Source organism: Oncorhynchus mykiss, chromosome 7, assembly GCF_013265735.2.
Source record: "Oncorhynchus mykiss isolate Arlee chromosome 7, USDA_OmykA_1.1, whole genome shotgun sequence".
Taxonomy (NCBI): Eukaryota; Metazoa; Chordata; class Actinopteri; order Salmoniformes; family Salmonidae; genus Oncorhynchus; species Oncorhynchus mykiss.
In genome coordinates, this window is record NC_048571.1 from 53007432 (window position 1) to 53031569 (window position 24138).

The 24138-nt window shown below is 43.3% G+C and overlaps 1 protein-coding gene across 1 annotated transcript in view; it reads left to right on the plus strand.

Moving 5' to 3' along the window:
* The window catches only part of LOC110527984 (rap1 GTPase-activating protein 1), a 168178-nt gene that overhangs the window by 84555 nt on the left and 59485 nt on the right, over positions 1–24138 (plus strand). The window contains exon 3 of the mRNA XM_036983493.1: positions 11653–11688. The gene's annotated coding sequence lies outside the window, so the exon portion shown is untranslated. The remainder of the gene's footprint in view (positions 1–11652; positions 11689–24138) is intronic.

The following is a 24138-nucleotide window of genomic DNA, read 5'->3' on the forward strand; positions in this document are numbered from 1 at the left end:
CCTTTCTCGGATTACAGAGACTGCCAATGTTTGTCCTCCCTTGTGCAGTACCTATACTACCGCTAAATATCTGGATGATTCCTTTCCTCTGGATGATGAGAGTGTATGGAGAGCACAGCAGAAGGATGCTGCCATCATGGCGATCCACAAGAGTCTGTCTGAAGAAGACTCCAAGAGTCGCTTCAATGATAAGTATAGCATAATTCAGGATAACGTGTATCGAAAAACTCCAAGAGGGGATGGAATACACAGCACCCATTATCGCGTCTTCATTCCCTCTACATTGTGTGACCAGATAATCCAAGCTTATCATGCCAATCCCATGAGTGGCCATCTTGGAGTTTTTAAAACTTATCGAAGACTACAAGAGGTGGTTTACTGGCCAGGCATGTGGGTTGATACCCGGAAGTTTGTACAGCAGTGTGAAGTCTGCCAGAAATACAAACCAGACATTGGCAGACCTGCCGGGAAAATGCAGCAGACCGTGGTGAACCATCCAAATGAAATGTTGGGAATTGACCTCATGGGACCTTTTCCTCCCAGCCGGGGGACACGGAATGAATTTTTATTGGTGGTAGTGGACTACTACACACACTGGGTGGAGTTGTTTCCCCTCCGCAAAGCCACTGCATCAGCCATTGCTCTAATTCTGCGAAGGGAGGTTTTTACCAGATTCGGAATTCCGGACCAAATCCTCTCTGACCGAGGTCCGCAGTTCATATCAGGAATATACAAAGAGCTCTGTACCTACTGGGGTGTAATTGCCAAGCTGACCACAGCCTACCATCCTCAGACCAACCTGACCGAGAGGGTAAACCGAACCCTGAAGGGGATGATTGCTTCATTCGTGGGGGATCAGCACACAAGGTGGGATCAGCATCTTCCAGAATTTCGCTTTGCACTGAACTCTGCCGTGCAGGAGACTTCTGGGGTCACTCCCGCCGAACTCCACCTGGGAAGACCACTAAAAGGTCCGATGGACAGGGTCTTGCAAAGTTCGAATGTTTCACCGGACTGCCCAGCGTTTGATGCCGTACAACACCACCACACCTTGCTAGCCAGAGTGGAGGCCAGCAAAACCAAAGCCAAACAACGACAGCTGAGAAACTATGACAAACATAGACGAGATGTGTGTTTTCCACCCCAGTCTCGTGTCTGGGTACGTTCACATCATCTGTCAAAGGCATCTAAGAAGTTCACTGCCAAGCTAGCTTCGAGATGGAAAGGTCCATACCGTGTAGTGCAGCAGTTGGGACCAGTGAACTACTTGGTCTGTTTGGAGGACACTGGGGAAGATGTCAGGACAGTGCATGTTGTTGACCTAAAGCCCTGCTACCCTACGGCAGAAGAGCTGGATCGCAGGCAAAAGCAACACCTGCAGGACCTCTTCGTGGAGGACTCTGATGAGGAGGACTTCCCTGGTTTTGTGTAGCAGGAACATGAACCTGTCAAAGCCTGCATCCTCTCTGTTTCTACAGGCATTGTTTTTTCATGGGGGGAGGAGTGTGGCGAAATCTGCACGGAGCCTTCACCGTGCACTGCCACTTTAAGAGCGCATGAGCAGTAAGGAAGGAGAATATAAAGAGAGCTCGTTCAGCTCTTTGGGGGAGGGGCTCTTTGGTGGCGCGACAGTTTGATTGTGTGTGCTGTGCTGCAGAAGTTTTGTTTGTTTTCAGCGTGTGTAGTTTATAGAGTATTTAACTCAATCATCGGTGTAATCGCTCTAGGTCGTGGTTGTTTTCGTTTGGGACCACGCCCGTTATGGATCGCATGGATTAGTAGCAACATTGTTGCGAAGCTTTAACATACAAACCATCGGACAGTCAGACAGTACACCTGCACGCCTGAAGACCACAGCTAAGACCTCTCTTGTTCTCTTTCTCTTTTTCTCTTCCCTCTATCGTTCCAGTGCTTTACCCTGAAACAGACTCTCTATTTTTCCAATGCACTTCCCATTGAAGTGCATTAGAGCTGGACTATTATTGCCCTGCCTGAAGTATTTGGACATTTTAGTTAAAAGGGAGGTTGCTTGCCAATTGTGTATTGTTATGTGAACTGTATTGAGATGTACTAATGACATGTGGCCGAGAAGACTGGAAATTTTTAAGGCCTTTGTTGTGTCGATGAACACCCCCCACATTCATACCCTCTGCACTCATCTACTAGAAAATAATACAGATTATTGCAAATCCTATGTTGATGACTGGGTTTGTTCTTGTATGAAGTTGCTGTTGAATTGCTCTGCCATTATTAGTATTAGTATTATTGTATGAGGTATTCTTGTTTGGGTTACCCCTGTGCTGTGATGTGGGTTTTATATGGTGTGTATTCTCTTTTCTCTCCACTGGCTATCTGGTAAACAGGCTACACTCTAGGCAGTCTCTTCTGCTGATGTGTGTGGGTCTGGTAGTGGTTCTCTCTATTCTACTCTTTTCCTTTTGGCATGGTTAATACCTGCCTGGCGCCCAAACAAAAGCTTTCTTTAACCCCTCTCTTATAAATACCGCTACAAACTGTACACCTGGCGACCATGTCAGCGTGCGCTGCGCTGCGCCCGGCCCGCCACAGGAGTTGCTAGTGCGCGATGGGACAAGGTAATCCCTGCCGGCAATGAAAGACTTTCTAACATGGCTAACTAAAATCCAACACAGCGCCCGGGTATTCTTCTTTTTATTACCTCAGCCCACTTTAGATAGAGACTACTGAATACGGCCCATTGCTCTGTGGCCCAGCTGTGGAGAAGACACGTCCTAAAGTCATATCTCCCTTGGAGGTTGTCTGATGAATCTCCACTCAATGATCGCGTCAGGCAGGCGAGTGGAGGGGAGCAGACTGGTGCGGGCAGAACACTCCTATTCTGTGCATGTTTGTGATTTGATTAAGAGCCTATGTCTAGCCTCAGTCCATTCTGGCCAAATTGAATAAGAGAAGGTGCGACAGGCACCAGGGTACCCCAAAACCACAGTTGATAGATGGAGAACAGAGGAGTAGAGGTCACCCTGTACCACTAGATGTTCCTGGACAGGACACTTTGACCATGGTACAGAGGGCAGGTAGGAGGGGAATCCACTTATATAGAGGGAAGAGCAGAGGAAGGGAGAGGAAAAACGTGGGGTGGCCCATCCCTCATCCTTGGTTGACCTTAGGACAGGCTTAGGACCCACTCTGTCAGCAGATCAACTGACATACTCCACCAGCACCACACCCTTTTCCAGCTTTCTGTATGATCAACATTTCTGCAAGAGATGCAAGTGTGTTTGTTTGGGTTTGACCTCTTTAACCTTTTGGTGTACTGGGTTATTTTTACATAGACTCATCTGACTTGACTGTGGGATAGGAAAAAGGTAATGGGATTCCAATAGGGGTAAGCTGATAAGTACAAGGTCAATACAGGTCATTATCTTACTTACACTGTTCAAACTTTTTGTCAGAGCCTTGAATCTGTCTGGTCCTGCTAAGGAATACAACATTTCCCTTGTGCAATATTAAAGACTACTTGAGTAAAGGACATATTCTATTGAATAACTCAGTGATAATACAACTGAGGATTTAAGTTGGCACAAGAAGTTACCTATTTAGGTTGAGGATTGAAATTGAGGGCATCCCACTGGGCACACACTGGTTGAATGAATGTTGTTTCCACGTAATTTCAATAAAATTACATTGAACCAACATGGAATAGACGTTGAATTGACGTCTGTGCCCAGTGGGATGGGGGTTCTTTCTTTCTGATAGCCTGGAAATTAATTTAGAATCAGTATAAGTGAGGAAGAGGAGCACCTGCTCGTTACCTGGGCAACGGAATGGTCGGACGCACCTTTCTCTTAATCTGAGGGAGATGTGACGTACTGAGAGGGCGGAGTAGAGAAGTGAGGAGGAAAGGAAGGAGAGAGGGAGGTGGAGGGCAGGGATGTTTACAGATGGAAATGTACTCTTGCAAAACACATGCACCCTCCGTCAGCCTAGAGGGTTTAAAGAAAATAACTGAGGGAGGGAGGGAGGAAGAGAAAGGAAGGGAGGGAGGTAGGGGAGATGTATGACTGCTCCCATGTATTACTTGCTGTTGAACTCCGCTGATGTGGACAGTCTCCCCAGAAAGCCTCAGCAGCCCCTAGCTAGCAGGATGTCACAGAGAAAGAGGAGCTTCACTTTCGGAGCATATGGAGGGTAAGGTTGAAGCCCATTCGGACAAAAGATAACATTTACTCATGTCTGTCTCTCTGCATGCTAGAAATAGCCGGTGGGGGATAGTAATGGGGAGATGTTACAGACAGTAATACCTGGTATGGAATTCACTCCATCACTGAAGAATTGATGAGTACTTAGGCCTGAGATCTAATGAGATCCCCTGTGGAATCATGCTTTACATCTTCAGCAGGCTAGCAGTGAAAGGATGATACCAAGGTCAGACAACAGTGTCTGCTCTAAACTACAGCTTGTTAGCGTCTATAGCTTGTTAGCGTCTATGATAAGTGCTGGAAGTTAATGAAGTGGTCTCATAAGGAGGTCAATGAAACATCATTAGCTCTTAAATGACTTTGTCAATGTTTTGGTCAAGCTGCCCCCTTTCCTAGGTTTTAAAGACAAGGTCAACTTTACCAAAACAAAATAGTCATGTGTAGAAGAATCTGTTTAATTTATGACCAACTAGTGAGTTTTATTGTTTTTATTCTCAGCACCACAAAGATAGGAATGGTGGAGGTGTGTATGTTTATTAGTTTGCCTTTGAGAGGTTCATGATAGGTTTTAGATTTGATTGTTTATTTGGAGAAATAAGTGCACTTCAACCTGTTGCTTTGGCTCTTTGGGGTAGAAGGATGCTTGGAATTTGTTGCATTGATGAGGTCAAGAGTTCAAAGGACGCTGTAAAATGGGTCTATATGTTATATACGGCTTCTGTGTAAAACACACTCTGATGTTCCAATTAATTCAATGTTATTGTGCTCTGTGGATAGGAAACAGTATGGTGAATGAAGAGGTTAGCTAGACAGTGAATGTGGCTCATGCATTATACGGGTCTATTTCTACTGTAGATGTGTAAATGATACACTTCAGCACAGCACTGATGTGCATTCAATGATGTATGATGCTGTGTAGACTAGTTGCATCGAAAACCCCTTGGGACTGGAATAACTATAACTTCCATCATTATGTTGACCCTGGCCTTGGGCACTAACAGCTACACTCAGGAAAACATCTCACTCACGAGACAGAGTACAACCTCACCACTTTGGCTGACCCTTAGGCACTGTGTGAATAGAACAGTACAGTGAGCGTCGAGTTCCATGGACACTGTTTGATTCAGAGTTGGATCATCAAGGCTGATAATCCTCCAGACCAGCATCAACCGATTGTTCAGGCTCTACATGCTATGGTTGGCACTGTGGTGAATTCTATGGAGAGAGGGAGATTCTTAGGATGTTGAGTTTATACAGCTATAGACGTGGGGGAGGAACCACATTCACATGATGTGTTCGCCCACATACACACACACACACACACACAGTGAGGATGTGCTCTGAACTGTGGAGCACATTAGATAGTCCCCTGACCGCCATATGCACTCTGAGAAATGGACCTTGTCTCCTCCAAATTAACATTTTATTCTTCTATTTAATTTTTCTGTCACATCTTTATAACTGCATGCATCTTTTCATACACAGCATCCCCGAGCACATAAATGTTTAATGGAACTCAGGACATAGGAGAAGAACAATACATAGGGAGATAATACTAATACAAAGAAATGTTGTCTATAAACAAGACATAAAACACAACAACACTGTTTAGGGCCTCTTTTCTTAGAGCCTTCGAAGCGTTAAGATCATCATTAGAACCTTCTTACGATGTATCTTTAGTAGCCAAGGTGTTTTCCAGAGCCTTGGTTAGTAATGTGGCTCTTAAAAACCTTTGCAGTCTACAAGTGATCCAGACCACTCGAAGAGCAGCCAAACGGCATCATTAGAAGCCTTTTTTCTCTTCCGCATCACTTTATTCAGATCTCCGCTAAATGTAGAGTCAAGATGTTTAGGCTTTCTGTCTGACTGTGACTGCCAATCTCCTCAGAATGAGGTTTACTCCAAATACAAAGTTGCCAAATTATTTGCAATTGTTACAAACAAGTGAAGCATAAAATGATGCTTCAAATGAAAACAGAGATGACAGCATTAAAAGATGCAAAGGCTACGTGGGTCTATATAGGCCATTTCAATTATATTTAAATCGATGTCATGTTCAATCAATTGAGTTATATTTTGGGATTTTTGCAGCAATATGTTTCAACGCATGCGCAATGACGTACCCAATCTATGATTTAGTGCATTATTATTGGGTAAGCATAATAAACCGCCTCAATAACCTATTTCAGCCATAGGTGGTAATATCTCTCTAGGGGCTGATCCGTCATCAGTATTGTGGAATAAGCCTAATGTTAAGGTACGATTTGAATGGAGAAAGCTGATCCGAGAGCTGCGCTGCTTTTCTTACGATCCTATGGGTATGGACACTTGATTTAACAATGCACCTAGCGAACGTTCTCTGCGTGTTTCTATGGGAAACACTCTTAAAAAGTTGGTGGGTAAATAACAATGCATCTGATACGACGATCATTGTACTGCTTTAGTTACATTGCAACTGACCCAGTTCAGTCTCATGGTTCAAAAGCCTATACTCCACCCTTTTGCGTACACAGTGTGGGCCTCAGGTAAAAATAAGGAATGGTGAAAAGCCATACTGTCATAACTGTACTGTATGTACTTGTTCAGGCTGGACAAGGTTTTCTGTTTGTTTTCTTTGACTGTATGCTTTTAGTATCAAGAGAAATCCTTGAGAGGAGAAAGGCCCTGAAAATTCAACCACGGACATCTCAACCTTCAGTTTAGCCAATAGCTGTATTGGACTCCATTCTACAGAGAAGTGAAAAGACCTGCAGGGATTGTTTTCTATTAATTAGAAATCCTTTGAACATCACTTAATTGACACTTAATATTGAGAAACTATATGAAGTAATAAGCATGGTCACTTTGCTTTAGGGATTGTCCATTCCTAACATAGACATAGGCTACACATTGAAAGGTTTGTTTGTGTCTTTGTTTGTGACTGCACATATTTCAATTAGATCTTTAGTTTTATTCAAGGAGAAAATAGGAAGACTGTTGCTGTGACAATGCCCCAACTTTCAAAAGAAGCTGTGAAAGGAAATTACAACAAATAGTCTAGGCGACAAATGCATTGCTGTCAGGAATAGAATTCAGGCCACAAAATAATCTATCTTTATGTGTTCTGTCTTTGCGGAAATTACTTTGTCACACGTACACAAAAAAATTGAAATTGCCATTAGTAGATAATGCTTCCTACAGCATGTTCAAAACTGTAACACATGCCGTAATTTCAAACCGGAGGATTTAATCAATGTGAAACTAGAAATGCATGACATCTATTTGGGCCACGCAAAATACAATTTTTCATATGGCATTTTATGCTCTGTTTTGATGGTATAATTTAGCACAGGCAATAATTTTGAGTAGATGGAAGATGTAAAAGAAAATGATCAATATTTTAAATGGGAGGAACCGCATAAACACCTAGTATATTTAAGGAGTGGTTAAAGATTCAGCACAGGGGATGTCAAACAAACTCATCTTACCGAAAACTATCCTTTCATCTCTGACATTTGAATGTTATTGTCGGTTTACACTTTATAGTACCATACCCTCTCAACACAGAGAGGTTAGAGGGGAGAAGATGAGGACATTGACCTCTTGCACATACAGAAAATAGCTCTTTGATGCAGGTTAGGTGTGTATTCTCCATTCAGTGAATAGGGCTGGAGTTGTGTTTGTAAGCTGAACATTTGGACAAGTACACTAAATACTGGTGTGTGTGTGTTGACATCACTGTGTAAGCTGTTGGCTACTGAAAGCGGTCATTGTCTAGCCAAGTGCAAGTACACACACACACACACACACACACACACACACACACGCATGCATGCATAAACACACATGCACGAACACATACAGTTGAAGTCGGAAGTTTACATACACCTTAGCCAAATACATTCAAACTCAGTTTTTCACAACTCCTGACATTTAATCCTAGTAAAAATTCCCTGTCTTAGGTCAGTTAGGATCGCCACTTTATTTTACTAATGTGAAATGTCAGAATAATAGTAGAGAGAATTATTTCTTTCAGCTTTTATTTCTTTCATCACATTCCCAGTGGGTCAGAAGTTTACATACACTCAATTAGTATTTGGTAGCATTGCTTTTAAATTGTTTAACTTGGGTCAAACGTTTCGGGTAGCCTTCCACAAGCTTCCCACAATAAATTGGGTGAATATTGGCCCATTCCTCCTGACAGAGCTGGTGTAACTGAGTCAGGTTTGTAGGCCTCCTTGCTCGCACACGCATTTTAAGATCTGCCCACATATTTTCTATGGGATTGAGGTCAGAGCTTTGTGATGGCCACTCCAATGCCTTGACTTTGTTGTCCTTAAGCCATTTTGCCACAACTTTGGTAGTATGCTTGGGGTCATTGTCCATTTGGAAGACCCGTTTGTGACCAAGCTTTAACTTCCTGACTGATGTCTTGAGATGTTGCTTCAATATATCCACATAATTTTCCTGCCTCATGATGCGAATCTATTTTGTGAAGTGCACCAGTCCCTCCTGCAGCAAAGTACACCCACAACATGATGCTGCCACCCCCATGCTTCACGGTTGGGATGTTGTTCTTCAGCTTGCAAGCCTCCCCCTTTTTCTTCCAAACATAACGATGGTCATTATGGCCAAACAGTTCTATTTTCGTTTCATCAGACCAGAGGATATTTATCCAAAAAGTACAATCTTTGTCCCCATGTGCAGTTGCAAACCGTAGTCCGGCTTTTTTATGGCGGTTTTGGGGGCAGTGGCTTCTTCCTTGCTGAGCGGCATTTCAGGTTAAAGTACATTCATCTCTAGGAGACAGAACATGTCTCCTTCCTGAGCAGTATGATGGCTGCGTGTTCCCATGGTGTTTCTACTTGCGTACTATTGTTTGTACAGATGAACGTGGTACTTTCAGGCGTTTGGAAATTGCTCCCAAAGATGAACCAGACTTGTGGAGCTCTACAATTGTTTTTTTCTGAGGTTTTGGCTGATTTCTTTTGATTTTCCCATTATGTCAAGCAAAGAGGCAATGAGTTTGAAGGCAGGCCTTGAAATACATCCACAGGTACATCTCCAATTGACTCAAATGAGGTCAATTAGCCTATCAGAAGCTTCTGAAGCCATGACATCGTTTTCTGGAATTTTCCAAGCTGTTAAAAGGCACAGTCAACTTAGTGTATGTAAACTTCTGACCCACTGGAATTATGATACAGTGAATTATACGTGAAATAATCTGTCTGTAAACAATTGTTGGAAAAATAACTTGTGTCATGCACAAAATAGATGTCCTAACCGACTTGCCCAAACTATAGTTTGTTAACAAGAAATGTTTGGAGTGGTTGAAAAACGTGTTTTAATGATTCCAACCTAAATGTATGTAAACTTCCGACTTCAACTATATACTGTTTACATGCAATTTTGCATACGCTCACATGTAAATGTGTTTTATCCATACATTTACAGACAACAACACACTAACATTTAAACAAGGTCATTTGCATAGAAATACATGCTCCCAATGCCAACATATACAGCAGTCAGACACAAGAGAGTGAACACACTCACTCACACACACACACACACACACACACACACACACACACACACACACACACACACACACACACACACACACACACACACACACACACACACACACGAAAGATAAAAGTGTCATGCAAGACAGTTTGATTCCCTAGACGAACCTCTAGGCTTTGCAGGCTTTAGATATCACTGTCTAAGATATGCTCGTTGCCATTTATTTGATGAGACATAAATAAATATGTTTTTTACTCTTATGGTTGGTTTGATACCATGTTCTGTATATTTATTGTTGTTTTGATCTTTTATTGTTATGTTGGCTGCACGGTAACATTTACAGCCAGTGTGTTATGGTTCATTATTTTGCCATTCAGTAATAGTAGTGTATTTAAAAAGCATTGACTGTTCATAGTATATGAGTAGGCCTACATGCGTGTCCCTTGGTAGAATGTTGTGACATTGTTTTTGTGTAGGCGTGTTTTCCACTGTGGAATGTTAACACCAAAACAGAGGTTATCCTCAATCAGCAGAAAGTAGAGCAGAGAGACCCCTGAAAGACAACCTGATATTTTTATTCCTATCAGTCAAACACAAAACAGGAGAAAGAGCATGGCCATTTCCTGTTGTCACACATGACGAGGTGGGACGACTTGTTCAACTAATGGTACGATCCTGCGAGGTTTGTTTAAGAAATTACACAGTTGGTTCTGGTTATTGGATTGTTAAGCAAATGTTGCATTTTTTCACGTTACTTATCTCATACTACAAGTAGTAAGTCTCTCGGTAGTTCCTCTTCTCCTCAGCCATAGGTACTCATAGCCATTTAGAGACAAAAAAGAGATCCCAAGGGAAACCATGGCTCTTCTCTACAGACTGAACCTTCAGCTCTACTGAGCCATCCAGTAGCACCAATACATCTAAAGCATGTTGCACCACTCAGAATTTCTCTGATTCTTTCCGTCAGAGACGGCTGGGTATTTGATTGCCTGTTTGTTATTTTCCATGATGGATGGCTTTCATTTGAGTTTGATTTGCTATGAATGACAATGTAATTTGTTTGATTGGCTTAGTATTCAGGGGGGCAGGGATAAGTGGTGATTAGCAGTTGATCGATTGACCCATTTTTAGCCTTTATTCAGCATCAACCCCACGACGGCTCCTGTGATTGATCCAGGCAGAGCATTTGCCAGTTTGATTTGTATGCAGCGCTGTAAATGTAGTCAGAATTTAAACCGCTCTTTTCCTACGTGCAAACATCACAAACAAATCCATGGAAAATTTGCCAAGATGATAAAACGGGATGTTGCTCCCTCTATCTCATCAACCCTATTCGCTATGGCTTTTCTCATATCTTGGCTGGGTGGGCTACGGCTGAAAACACTTTCATTTGAAGTGTGCCGGTATTACTGAGTGGGTTTGTGTAGTGATGTGCCAGCCTGCTCAGGGTATTACAGTGGGCTCTGACTGTCTGACTGGCACCTCAACCAGTCTGCCTACTCACCTAGGAGACTGTGTCAGCCTCGGCCTGAGAGCGTGCCCATCGGCTGGTTGGCAGGCAGAGGAGGGAGTGAGGGAGGTAGAGATGGAGGGAGAGAGAGAGGAGAAGTGGTGAGAGGAAATTATAGACTCATTCATCTGGTGCCATATGGGTCCATGGAGGTTGATTCTGTTTTAAATACACACTATGATTGAAAGTCAATTCTGAATTATGATTTTTATAGGTATATTAATGTCGTAGATTTCATTTTCAGCCAAAATTGTCCCAGATGCTTTCACCTCATAGTTTCGCCTAAAACTCTGTTTTGATATTGTAGTCTTTGGTTAATGCGGTGTTCTAGACACTTCATCAGTCTTAGATGACCTTACACACTCAGTGGGACCCCATTGATTAAACCAGACCAGGTGAAGTGGGAGTGGGACAGAAGTCTGATCTACTATCTCTCTTTGTTCTCTCTCTTTCTAGTGTCGACAAGACCTTTTCCAGGACCAGAAGTCTATGGTGAGTTTACTCCCCTCCTTGACATTAAGAAATTCAGCTAATGTTGTGTGGGATAACTTAATTTTATGCATAGTTGGTTCTAGATCACTCTTAAAAATACTGGAGATTACCTTAGAGTTTTTAAAGATAGAGGTAACCTCATAGCTTCCTTTTTCCAGTGATGCTGTCCACCCCTGGTTAAGTACTGATTACAGTCAGAATAACAGGGCATGAAACATCACATGGATGTCAGCCAATATCTTTATTTACTGTTTATATTGTACCAAATATGCATCCTGCTGTTGTAGCCACGCTTGGGTTTCCTTAGTGAAGTGCTGCATCAGACAGTTACATACACTGAGAGTATAAAACATTAGGAACACCTTCCTAATATTGACTTGCACCCCCTTTTGCCCTCATAACAGCCTCAATTTGTCGGGGCATGGACTCTACAAGGTGTCGAAAGCGTTCCACAGGGATGCTGGCCCATGTGGACTCCAATGCTTCCCACAGTTGTGTCAAGTTGGCTAGATGTCCTTTGGGTGGTGGTCCATTCTTGATACACACGGGAAACTGTTGTGCATAAAAAACCCAGCCGCTTTGCAGTTCTTGACACACACAAGCTGGTGCACCTGGAACCTACTACCATACCCCTTTCAAATGCACTTCAATCTTTTGTCTTGGCCATTCACCCTCTGAATACACAATCTATGTCTCAATTGTCTCACGGTATAAACATTATTATTTAACCTGTCTCCTCCCCTTCATCTACACAGATTTTAGGTGGATTTGACAAATGACATCAATAAGGGATCATATTTCTCACTTGGATTCACCTGGTCAGTCTATGTCATGGAATGTTTTGTATACTCGCTGTATATTGACAGTGAGGAAGTCTAATGTCATGGCTGTGGATCAGGGCATCTGGTAACAAAATGAATATTGAGAAGGAGGGCCATGTAATATTCCGTCCTTGGCAGTATGAGAAAAAGACGTGTGAATGCAGCAGGAGTTGGGTGTAGATGGGGGGGGGGGGGGGGGGGGGGGGGTGGAAGGAGCGACTAGACGAGCAGAATGATTCTGCAGAATCATCAGACGGTAAAATTTGGCCCGTACTTCTGCTGAACTGAATTAAGAAGGGGCTCTCGCTGCACGTCATTATGTACTGGTGAATACTATCAGCCTTTACGTACAGGCAGATAAAAATCCCAAAGTCATGAAAGCCTTGTTTTTTTAGGTATGTGTGTGAGAATTTCTCTTATTTCTTTAAAATGAAACTAACATTGATCTGTATTTATTAAATTCATTCATCAGTGCTATCAATCATTTAGAAGGGCATGTTTGACTTACTAAGAAGGGGTTTAATCCTCAAGTCATAGGAAGGATGTCCGGACTCCATCTACATTATACAGGTCTGATAGGTGTCACTGTGTAAGACTAGCAGCTTTTCGGTCAGATTTACGATAGCAGGTCTAAATCAGACACAGTATGCCATCGCATCCCTCTTGAATCCATCATAGCCTCAGTCATCCTCTCTCTCAGCAGCCGGGGAAGTGTGTGTGTGTGTGTTTGTGTGTGTTTGTGTGTGTGTGTGTGTGTGTGTGTGTGTGTGTGTGTGTGTGTGTGTGTGTGTGTGTGTGTGTGTGTGCTTTTGTTATTATGGCAGCAGTGATATTGGTGGATCGTTCCGCAAAATGAGTGCCTTTTTGCGGCCCTTTGATATTGTACGGTGAAATTGTGCACAAATATTGCACTTTAAAAGCTATATTAAAATAAGTGCCCTTTAATATTAAATGAAGTGCCCTTTAATATACCACATAAAAATTCAATAAATCAGATTTATTTATATGAATAAAGACTTGCTAATGTGCCAAAGAAAATTGTCCAAATGTAGATTTTGCTATAGCCTTGTTCTGTTCAATGTCCTCTACATACACTACAATGTCCAAAAGTATGTGGACACCTGCTGGACACCTCCACTAGTCTGTGGAGACTTGCTTCCATTCAGCCACAAGAGCAGTAGTGAGGTCGGGCACTGTTGGGCGATTAGGCCTGGCTCACAGTCGGCTTTCCAATTCATCCCAAAAGTGTTTGATGGGGTTGAGGTCAAGGCTCTGTGCAGATCAGTCAAGGTCTTTCACACAGATCTTGACAAACTATTTCTGTATGGACCTCGCTTTGTGCATGGGGGCATTGTCATGAAAGAGGAAAGGGCCTTCCCCAAACTGTTGCCACAAAGTTGGAAGCACAGAATTGTCTAGAATGTCATTGTATGCTCTGGTGTTAAGATTTCCCTTCACTGGAAATAAGGGGCCTAGCCCGAACCATGATAAACAGCCCCAGACCATTATTCCTCCTCCACCAGACTTTACAGTTGTCACTGTGCATTGCGGCAGGTAGCATTCTCCTGGGATAGGCCAAACCCAGATTTTTCCATCGGACTGGTGACTGATTCATCACTCCACAGCACGCATTTCCACTTCTCCAGAGCCCAATGGCAGCGAGCTTCACACCACTCCAGCCGACGATTGGCATTGCGCACTGTAATCTTAGGCTTGTATGCGGCTGCTCGGCCATGGAAACCCCTTTCATGAAGCTCCCAGTGAATAGTTATTGTGCTGACATTGCTCCCAGAGGCAGTTTGGAACATGGTAATGAGTGATGCAACCAAGGACAGACAATTTTTACAAGCAACACACTTCAGCACTCGGAGGTCCAGTTCTGTGAGCTTGTGTGGCCTACCATTTTGCGGCTGAGCCGTTGTTGCTCCTTGACATTTCCACTTCACATTAACAGCACTTACAGTTGATCGGGGCAGCTCTAGCATTGCAGCATCATATCTGTCTAGCAATGCTCCCAATCCAACCTGACAGAGCTTGAGAGGATCTGCAGAGAAGAATGGGAGAAACTCCCCAAATACAGTTGTGCCAAGCTTGTAGCATCATACCCAAGAAGACTTGACGCTGTAATCGCTGCCAACGGTGCTTCAACAAAAGACGGGGTCTGAATACTTCTGTAAATGTAATATTTTCTTATATATTGTTTTAGGAGATGGATCAGGTTTAATATTGTAGATGGATTGTTGCTTCCATCAATGTAATTGTCTGCATCATTTCCAAACCCCCATATATTTTTGGGGTAAATATGTATATCCATATACATACATACGCATACCCATAAACAGTTCAAGTCGGAAGTTTACATACACCTTAGCCAAATTCATTTAAACTCAGTTTTTCACAACTCCTGACATTTAATCCATGAAATTCCCTGTTTTAGGTCAGTTAGGATCACCACTTTATTTTAGGAATGTGAAATGTCAGAATAATAGTAGAGAGAATGATTTATTTCATCTTTTATTTATTTATTCACATTCCCAGTGGGTCAGAAGTTTACATACACTCAATTAGTATTTGGTAGCATTGCCTTTAAATTGTTTAACTTGGGTCAAACGTTTCAGGTAGCCTTCCACAAGCTTCCCACAATAAGTTGGGTGAATTTTGGCCCATTCCTCCTGACAGAGCTGGTGTAACTGAGTCATGTTTGTAGGCCTCCTGCTCGCGCACACTTTTTCAGTTCTGCCCACAAATTTTCTATGGGATTGAGGTCAGGGCTTTGTGATGGCCATTCCAATACATTGACTTTGTTGTCCTTAAGCCATTTTGCCACAACTTTTGAAGTATGCTTGGGGTCATTATTCATTTGGAAGACCCATTTGCGACCAAGCTTTAGCTTCTTGACTGATGTCTTGAGATGTTGCTACAATATATCCACATAATTTTCCTGCCTCATGATGCCATATATTTTGTGAAGTGCACCAGTCCCCCCTGCAGCAAAGCACCCCCACAACATGATGCTGCCACCCCTGTGCTTCACGGTTGGGATGTTGTTCTTCAGCTTGCAAGCCTCCCCCTTTTTCCTCCAAACATAACGATGGCCATTATGGCCAAACAGTTCTCTTTTTGTTTCATCAGACCAGAGGACATTTCTCCAAAAAGTACAATCTTTGTCCCCATGTGCAGTTGCAAACCGTAGTCTGGCTTTTTTATGGTGGTTTTGGAGCAGTGGCTTCTTCCTTGCTGTGCGGCATTTCAGGTTATGTCGATATAGGACTCGTTTTACTGTGGATATAAATACTTTTGTACCTGTTTCCTCTAGCATCTTCACAAGGTCCTTTGCTGTTGTTCTGGGATTGATTTGCACTTTTCGAACCAAAGTACATTCATCACTAGGAGACAGAACACGTCTCCTTTCTGAATGGTATAACAGCTGCGTGGTCCCATGGTGTTTATACTTGCATACTATTGTTTGTATAGATGAACGTGGTACCTTCAGCCGTTTTGATATTGCTCCCAAAGATGAACCAGACTTGTGGAGGTCTACAATTTTTTTTCTGAGGTCTTGGTTGATTTCTTTTGATCTTCCCATGATTTCAAGCAAAGAGGCACTGAGTTTGATGGTAGGCCTTGAAATACATCCACAGGTACCACTCCAATTGACTCAAAATGTCAATTAGCCTATCAGAAGCTATCAGAAAATCATTGGATTTAGGTTTAAATTTGTGGGGGGAAAAGTTCCTTTACGTTGATATGATATATACCATTTAGCAGATGCTTTTATCCAAAGCGACTTACAGTCATGTGTGCACACCTTTTACATATGGGTCCCCGGCGGAAATCAAACCCACGAGCCCTGGCGTTGCAAGCATGATGCTCAACCGACTGAGCCACACAGTACACGTTGATGACTAGCTGCATATCCTGTCAGTTTTCCACATCGATTCAACATCACATAAAAATGTTTTGAATTGAAATGCAATCAATGTTGATTCAACCAGTGTGTTCCCAGTGGGTACAAAGTAAACCCCATCCACCTCGGTTCATCCCTCAGTGTATGTGTGGCAAGTGCCCTCTAGTGGTTCATTATCAATCATCTCCATCTCAGAACGTCTACCCCTCAATAACTGTTTTGGGTTAAGCCAACATACTGTATATCTTACAAAATTCTTTCAAGATGTTGAAATTCTAACAACATAATGTTCTGTAGTGAAACAGTTGTCAACTTTATTACTCTTGATTATGGAACCGCTTACCCTCTAAATCTTTTTCACTGCCATGCTGAAAATATAACCATCTCGACTCTTCTGAATGTCATGACATTTTTAGAGTTAGTCTTAGCTGTGCTTTTGGAAATAACACTTCCCCAAGGACATAACCCAGCTATAAGCAATGGCAAGAACTTTGTCCTCAGTGTGTGTGTGTGTGTGTGTGTGTGTGTGTGTGTGTGTGTGTGTGTGTGTGTGTGTGTGTGTGTGTGTGTGTGTGTGTGTGTGTGTGTGTGTGTGTGTGTGTGTGTGTGTGTGTGTGTGTATCCCACATCTGCAAGTCAAATCATTTGCAAGTCAATGAGCCCTATGGGTATCACCACTGACTGCTGCCAAAGCCTTGTTCCCGTTCAGACCCCAGAGCGCTGTGTCATGAAGTCATGAAGTACTTGTCAGTGGTGAGTGATGAGGAGGACTTCATTAACAGGATGTTCCTCCACTCCACCCTAACGCATGCAGGTAGTAGCAGCAGCATGTCGTGAGGGAAAAGCTGAACTGTGTCACAGTGTGTCTCACCTGTTAAACTGCTCTCTGTAGTCCCCTTGGCATCTTTAATGGCACAGAATGAAGAGGAGGACGGAATTTGCTCATTCAATTGCTAATGGGAGTGCTTAGGATCCTGATTACTTGACTGATTCTGATTATGCATTGGAATGGGGTCTGGTTATTTTGGGTACTGTAAGTCACTGAGCATGTACTCTTGGCCTCATGAGGACAACAGAGAAAGCTGAACATTCACTAAGCATTCAGTTTGTCTAAGTGGTGATCCAGACGGGTGTCGTGTCTACACAAGTTAGATCGAACCCATTCTACTGTATGACCTCCATTACCACGAGGGGACACTGGTGGAGATTGTACACGCTTAGAAAACAAGGTTTCCAAAAGGCTCATTTGCCTCGCCCCATAGGAGAACCCTTTTTGGTTCCAGGGAGAACTTTTTTTAGTTCTAGATAGCACCTTTTTTTACTAAGAGTGTGTAGATGTCTTTACACTTCACTTTTAGTCAAAGTGCCTTTTCTGTTTAATGCATAGTAGAGAGCAGGCAGCTGGAGGCACACACACACATCCACCCATTTCCAGATTTGTAATTTACAAAAAAATAATGTCCCACCCCCACATTACCACACAAGCATGAAATATTATATGACCAACTTGATATCCCCCATCTTCCCTGCTATAGTTGTATAGGCTAATGTAGATACTATAGGGGAAAACTCCCCTGTCCTCAGCATTTGTCTCCACCGTAACACTTACCTTAATCATTGCAATAAGAGAAATTAGAATTGAATTGAAATCATCATCTACTTACATCATCACATCTTTAGGAAGATGATGTGTTGAAGGGTGACAAAGGAAGGGAGCTGTCTAATGCGATTTCCCTCCCCATTCCTTTTAATGACTCAATGCCAATCCATCACATTACCTCTCCAGTTTCCCCCTCATATCTGATGACATGATAATGCATGGGACTGTGAAAACCATCCAATCATGCAGGTAAATGTTTCTTTACAGTGCCAACTGTAAAGTTTGGTGGAGGAGGAATAATGGTCTGGGGCTGTATTTCATGGTTGGGGCTAGGCCCCTTAGTTCCAGTGAGCCAGGCCTAATCGCCCAACATCAGTGCCCGACATCACTAGTGCTCTTGTGCCCGCAGCGATGTTCCAACATCTAGTGGAAAGCCTTCCCAGAAGAGAGTAGGCTGTTATAGCAGCAAAGGGGTGACCAACTCCATATTAATGCCAATGATTTTGGAATGAGATGTTCGACTAGCAGGTGTCCACATACTTTTGGCCATGCAGTGTATGACTAAGAAATGCTTCCTTCGCGTGTCTAGTTGAGTGGATTGAAGAGGAAACTCATTTCGCGCATCAGTGTGTTCTGTCCTCTTCACCACCTCCCTTCCATCCGTAGAGGCTTGTTATGAATTGTGTTGATTTGCGGCATCTTTCTGCATTAGCATGTGAGAGTGCATTCACTTAGCTGTGATCTAGTTAATCAGTCAGAGTCCCTCCACTAAGGTTCCATACATTCATGCAATTAATCGATTAGATGAAACTCATTGAGGGAGTAATGTCCCCTGCAGTTGTGAGCCTTCCCTATAGTCATTCTCACCTAATCAAGGGTTGTTGTAATCTGTTTAGTATGAGCTCAGGGGATTGGCTAAAGGAGCTGCCGCTAGATGAATTGAAGTGTGTGGGCTACCTCAATGAAGATACAAAGGGAATGTCAATTTCAACTTGTTATTAGTGCGTTGTCATGCCTTTGTCATTCACAGACTAATTAATGCGTCAGTCAGAAGGATCTGGCCTGGTTTGACGCAGTTTGAAGAATGTTGTCCACCCACTTATAAGTGGAACAATGAAATTAAACTATTCACAGTTCTTATATTGTTCTTATTCAAATCCCAGTGCTTTGGGCATTGTGTGCATCAGCATAACAATACCTGAATGATTCAGATCCATCTCCAACAGTTCTTTTGAAGCCATTTTCTATATTTAACTCTGCTGCTTTCATCTGGTGGTATATTCATGGTAGAATAGCGTATGGCTGGCCTTGCTGTTTGCTGCTGCTGTTGGAGTTTAATGCACTTTAGTCAGCCACTGAGGTCCACCTGGAGCACCTGCTGAGACCACTGGCTGTCCACTTAATGACAGTAATCACCCAATTAGTCACCTTGTCAGCAGAGGAAAAGCCACATAGCGAAACGTCTGAGCGTAGCTCCCCCTGGACCAAGACCAGTGAAGAGCAGAGCAGAACAGTACACTGAAGCACACGGACAAAGGATCACCTGGGTTGGGCTGGGGCTCATTACGGAGCAGAGCAGCCTCGCTTCATCCCCAGAGGTCCGGGTGACTGGAGCTGACACTGTGAAATGAACCAGGATGCTGCTGCCTGCCTGTGTGTAATCACGTTGAGCTGCAGGGAACTGGGGAAAGGGGCAGCATTCTGGTCTGACTCCACACTGTGTTTCCAGCACAGGGCTGCCAAAATCAATTGAGGTAGAGTTCCAAACACAATGTAATTATGAGAAGCAGAGGAGGGAGGCAGGGTTGACAGGGTTCTCGTTTGCTGTGCGGCAAGCCATATGTAGTCCTAGTCCCAGCAGACTCAGAGGGAACGATGAGTCAGAATCCCACAGCCCCAGGACAGGCCAGACAGGACTTACTTATTCTGATAAAGTTACTCCTTCAGTCACACTCGGTGAGGAGGCCATTGCCCCTCTCCTCACCCTTCTCTGCACCATACTCAATATAGTGTCTGTGCCTCCGGTAACAATTGATTTGAATAAATCAAATAAAATTGTATTTGTCACATGCTTTGTAAACAACATTTGTAGACTAACAGTGAAATACTTACTAATGGGCCCTTCCCAACAATGCAGAGTGAAAGAAAATAGAGAAATAGTAAAAAAAAGTAAAACATGTAATAATAAATACACAATGAGTAACAACAACTTGGCCATATACACGGGGTACCAGTACAAAGTCGATGTGCAGGAGTACGAGCTCATCTGGAGATGCTTCTACAGACTATCAGTAACATTTCAACTAACTATCAACTAACCCAAGCCTCTTATCCTAACCGTAATTTAAACCTACCTTAACCCCTACCCTAAACCTTATTCTCACCCTTTTGTAGGATCAATCCCCCCACAATCTTTTTTAAAAGATTTATAAAATTGCTAAATATTCTCTCCGTCCCATGGGAAAATGTGTAGAATTGCAGGAAAATGTACTCTAAAACATCAATTGTTTTTTTTCCGCTGTCAAATTATTTTGCTTGCAAGGTAGAGTAGCAACACATTTTATTTTAAAGCCCTGTCATGCCAAATAGTGTCCCCCTAACAAAAATTATGCAAACAAAGCTGATTTCAGTGACAATTTCATGTTTAAACAAGTTTTTTGTTCAGCTAATATCATGAAAACATTACGTCAAGCTACTTGTGGGTACCTTGTTATTATTTTAACAACATGAAATACATGTCTTAAACGTTGCTACATTTTGGAAATAGCAAAGAAAACGTGTAATCAGCTTGACACATTGTTACTTACCTTACAGATCACAAAGTCAGTGAGTTTCCACGCCATCCATATGCAAATACATTTCATTCATACACTGGCGTGTCTGGCTAGCATGTTTTTATTTTAAGCTGCCCTTCCCTTATCTACACTGAAATAGTATTATTTCAGTACTCCTCTATTATGCTGCATTTTCTTTCAATCTCTCATATCTCATTAGTACCCCCTTGTGGTTGAATATGTGCATTCGGAAAGACCCCTTGAATGTTTCTCCTCATCGATCTACACACAATACCCCAAAATGACAAAGCGAAAACCGATTTTTAGAAATGTTCGTAAATGTATAAAGAATTAAAAACAGAAATACCTTATTTACATAAGTATTCAGACCCATTTCTATGAGACTCGAAATTGAGCTCAGGTGCATTCTGTTTCCATTGATCATCCTTGAGATGTTTCTACAACTTGAACTAAATTGAGCCGACATGATTTGGAAGGCTTACACCTGTCTATATAAGTTGGGCGCCGGAGAAGAAGGCTGACGTTTTACGTGTCCCCAACCGCTACTGTTTCTTATGACTGAAAATAACTTCAGCACTGCGATTACTCACCACGGACTGGCAGAATCCTTTTTTTCCTTTAACGAGTCTGACAAGCCCGATGTGAATGATATACTGCTCTCCCGGGACAGTGCCAGATCCCCGTGATTTGCGTGAAGAGAAGGCGGAGATAAAGGGGCCAAAGGGTGGGCTGCCTTCTGAGAATTCGTAGGCGATTGAATAAACTCACACTTCCTTCCATTCTGCTAGCAAACGTGCAATCTTTGGAAAATAAAATAGATGACCTACGCGGATGACATTCAAAACTGTAATATCTTATGCTTCACGGAACCGTGGCTGAATGACGACACTATCAACATAATGCTGGCTGGTTATACACTGTACCGGCAGGATAGAACAGTGTCATCTGGTAAGACAAGGGGCGGCGGACTATGTATTTTGTAAATAACAACTGGTGCACGATATCTAAGGACGTCTCGAGCTATTGCTCATCTGAGGTAGAGTATCTCATGATAAGCTGTAGACCACACTATCTACCTAGAGAGTTTTCATCTGTATTTTTCATAGCTGTTTTACATACCACCACAGACTGAGGCTGGCACTAAGACCGGATTGAATGAGTTGTATTCCGCCATAAGCAAGCAAGAAAACGCTCACGCAGAGGTGGCACTCCTAGTAGCAGGGGACTTTAATGCAGAGAAACCAAATTTCTATCAGCGAGTTAAACGTGCAACCAGACGGGGAAAAAACTCAGGACCACCTTTACTCCACACACAGAGGCGCATACAAAGCTCTCCCTCGCCCTCCATTTGGAAAATCTGACCATAATTCTATCCTCCTGATTCCTGCTTACAAGCTAAAATTAAAGCAGGAAGCACCAGTGGCTCGATCAATAATAAAGTGGTCAGATGAAGCAGATGCTAAACTACAGGACTGTTTTGCTATCACAGACTGGAATATGTTCCTGGATTCCTCCAATGGCATTGAGGAGTACCACTTCATCAATAAGTGCATCGATGACGTCTTCCCCACAGTGACCGTATGTACATACCCCAACCAGAAGCCATGGATTACAGCCAACATCCGCACTGAGCTAAAGGCTAGAGCTGCCGCTTACAAGGAGCGGGACTCTAACCCGGAAGCTTATAAGAAATCCCGCTATGCCCTCCGACGAACCATCAAACAGCCAAAGCGCCAATACATGGCTAAGATTGAATCGTACGACAACTGCTCTAGCGCTCATCGGATGTTGCAGATCTTGCAAACCATTACAGACTACAAAGGGAAGCACAGCCGAGAGCTGCCTAGTGACATGAGTCTACCAGACTAATTAAATAACTTCTATGCTCGCTTCGAGGCAAGTAACACTGAAGCATGCAGGAGAGCACCAGCTGTTCCCGGAAGACTGTGTGATGTCACTCTCCGCAGCCGATGTGAAGAAGAACTTTAAACAGGTCAATATTCACAAGGCCGCAGTGCCAGACGGATTACCAGGACGTGTACTGCGAGAATGTGCTGACCAACTGGCAAGTGTCTTCACTGACATTTCAACCTCTCCCTGTCCGAATACCAACATGTTTTAAGCAAACCACCATAGACCTTGTGCCCAAGAACACTAAGGTAACCTGCCTAAATGACTACCGACCCGCAACACTCACGTCTGTAGCCATGAAGTGCTTTGAAAGGCTGGTCATGGCTCAAATCAACACCATTATCCCAGAAAACCTATACCCACTCCAATTTGCATTTGCCCCAACAAATCCACAGATGATGCAATCTCTATTACACTCCACACTGCCCTTTACCACCTGGACAAAAGGAACACCTATGTGAGAATGCAATTCATTGACTACAGCTCAGTGTTCAACACCACAGTGCCCTCAAAGCTCATCAATAAGCTAAGGACCCTTGGACTAAACACCTCCCTCTGCAACTGGATCCTGGACTTCCTGACAGGCCGCCCCCAGGTGGTAAAGGTAGGTAACAACACGTCTGCCACGCTGATCCTCAACACAGGGGCCCCTCAGGGGTGCCTGCTCAGTCCCTACCTGTACTCCCTGTTTACTCATGACTGCACGGCCAGGCACTACTCCACCATCATTAAGTTTTCCGATGACACAACAGTGATCACAGCCTGATCACCGACAATGACGAGACAGCCTATAGGGAGGAGGTCAGAGATCTGGCTGTGTGGTGCCAGGAGAACATCCTCTCCCTCAACGTGATCAAGACAAAGGTGATGATTGTGGACTACAGGAAAAAGGAGGACCGAGCATGCCCCCATTCTCATCGGTGGGTCTGTAGTGGAGCAGGTTGAGAGCTTCAAGTTCCTTGGTGTCCACATCAGCAATAAACTAACATGGTCCAAGCACACCAATACAGTGGTGAAGAGGGCACGACAAAACCTATTCCCCCTCAGGAGACTGAAAAGATTTGGCATGGGTGCTTAGATCCTCAAAAGGTTCTACAGCTGCACCATCGAGAGCATCCTAACTGGTTGCATTACTGCCTGGTATGGCAACTGCTCGGCCTCCGACCGCAAGGCACTATAGGGGTAGTGCGAACGGCTTAGTACATCACTGGGGCCAAGCTTCCTCCCATCCAGGACCTCTATACCAGGCGGTGTCAGAGGAAGGCCCAAAAAATTGTGAAAGACTCCAGCCACCCTATTCATAGACTGTTCTCTCTGCTACTGGATGGCAAGTGGTACCGGAGTGCCAAGTCTAGGTCCAAGAGGCTTCTAAACAGCTTCTACCCCCAAGCCAAAAGACTCCTGAACATCTAATCA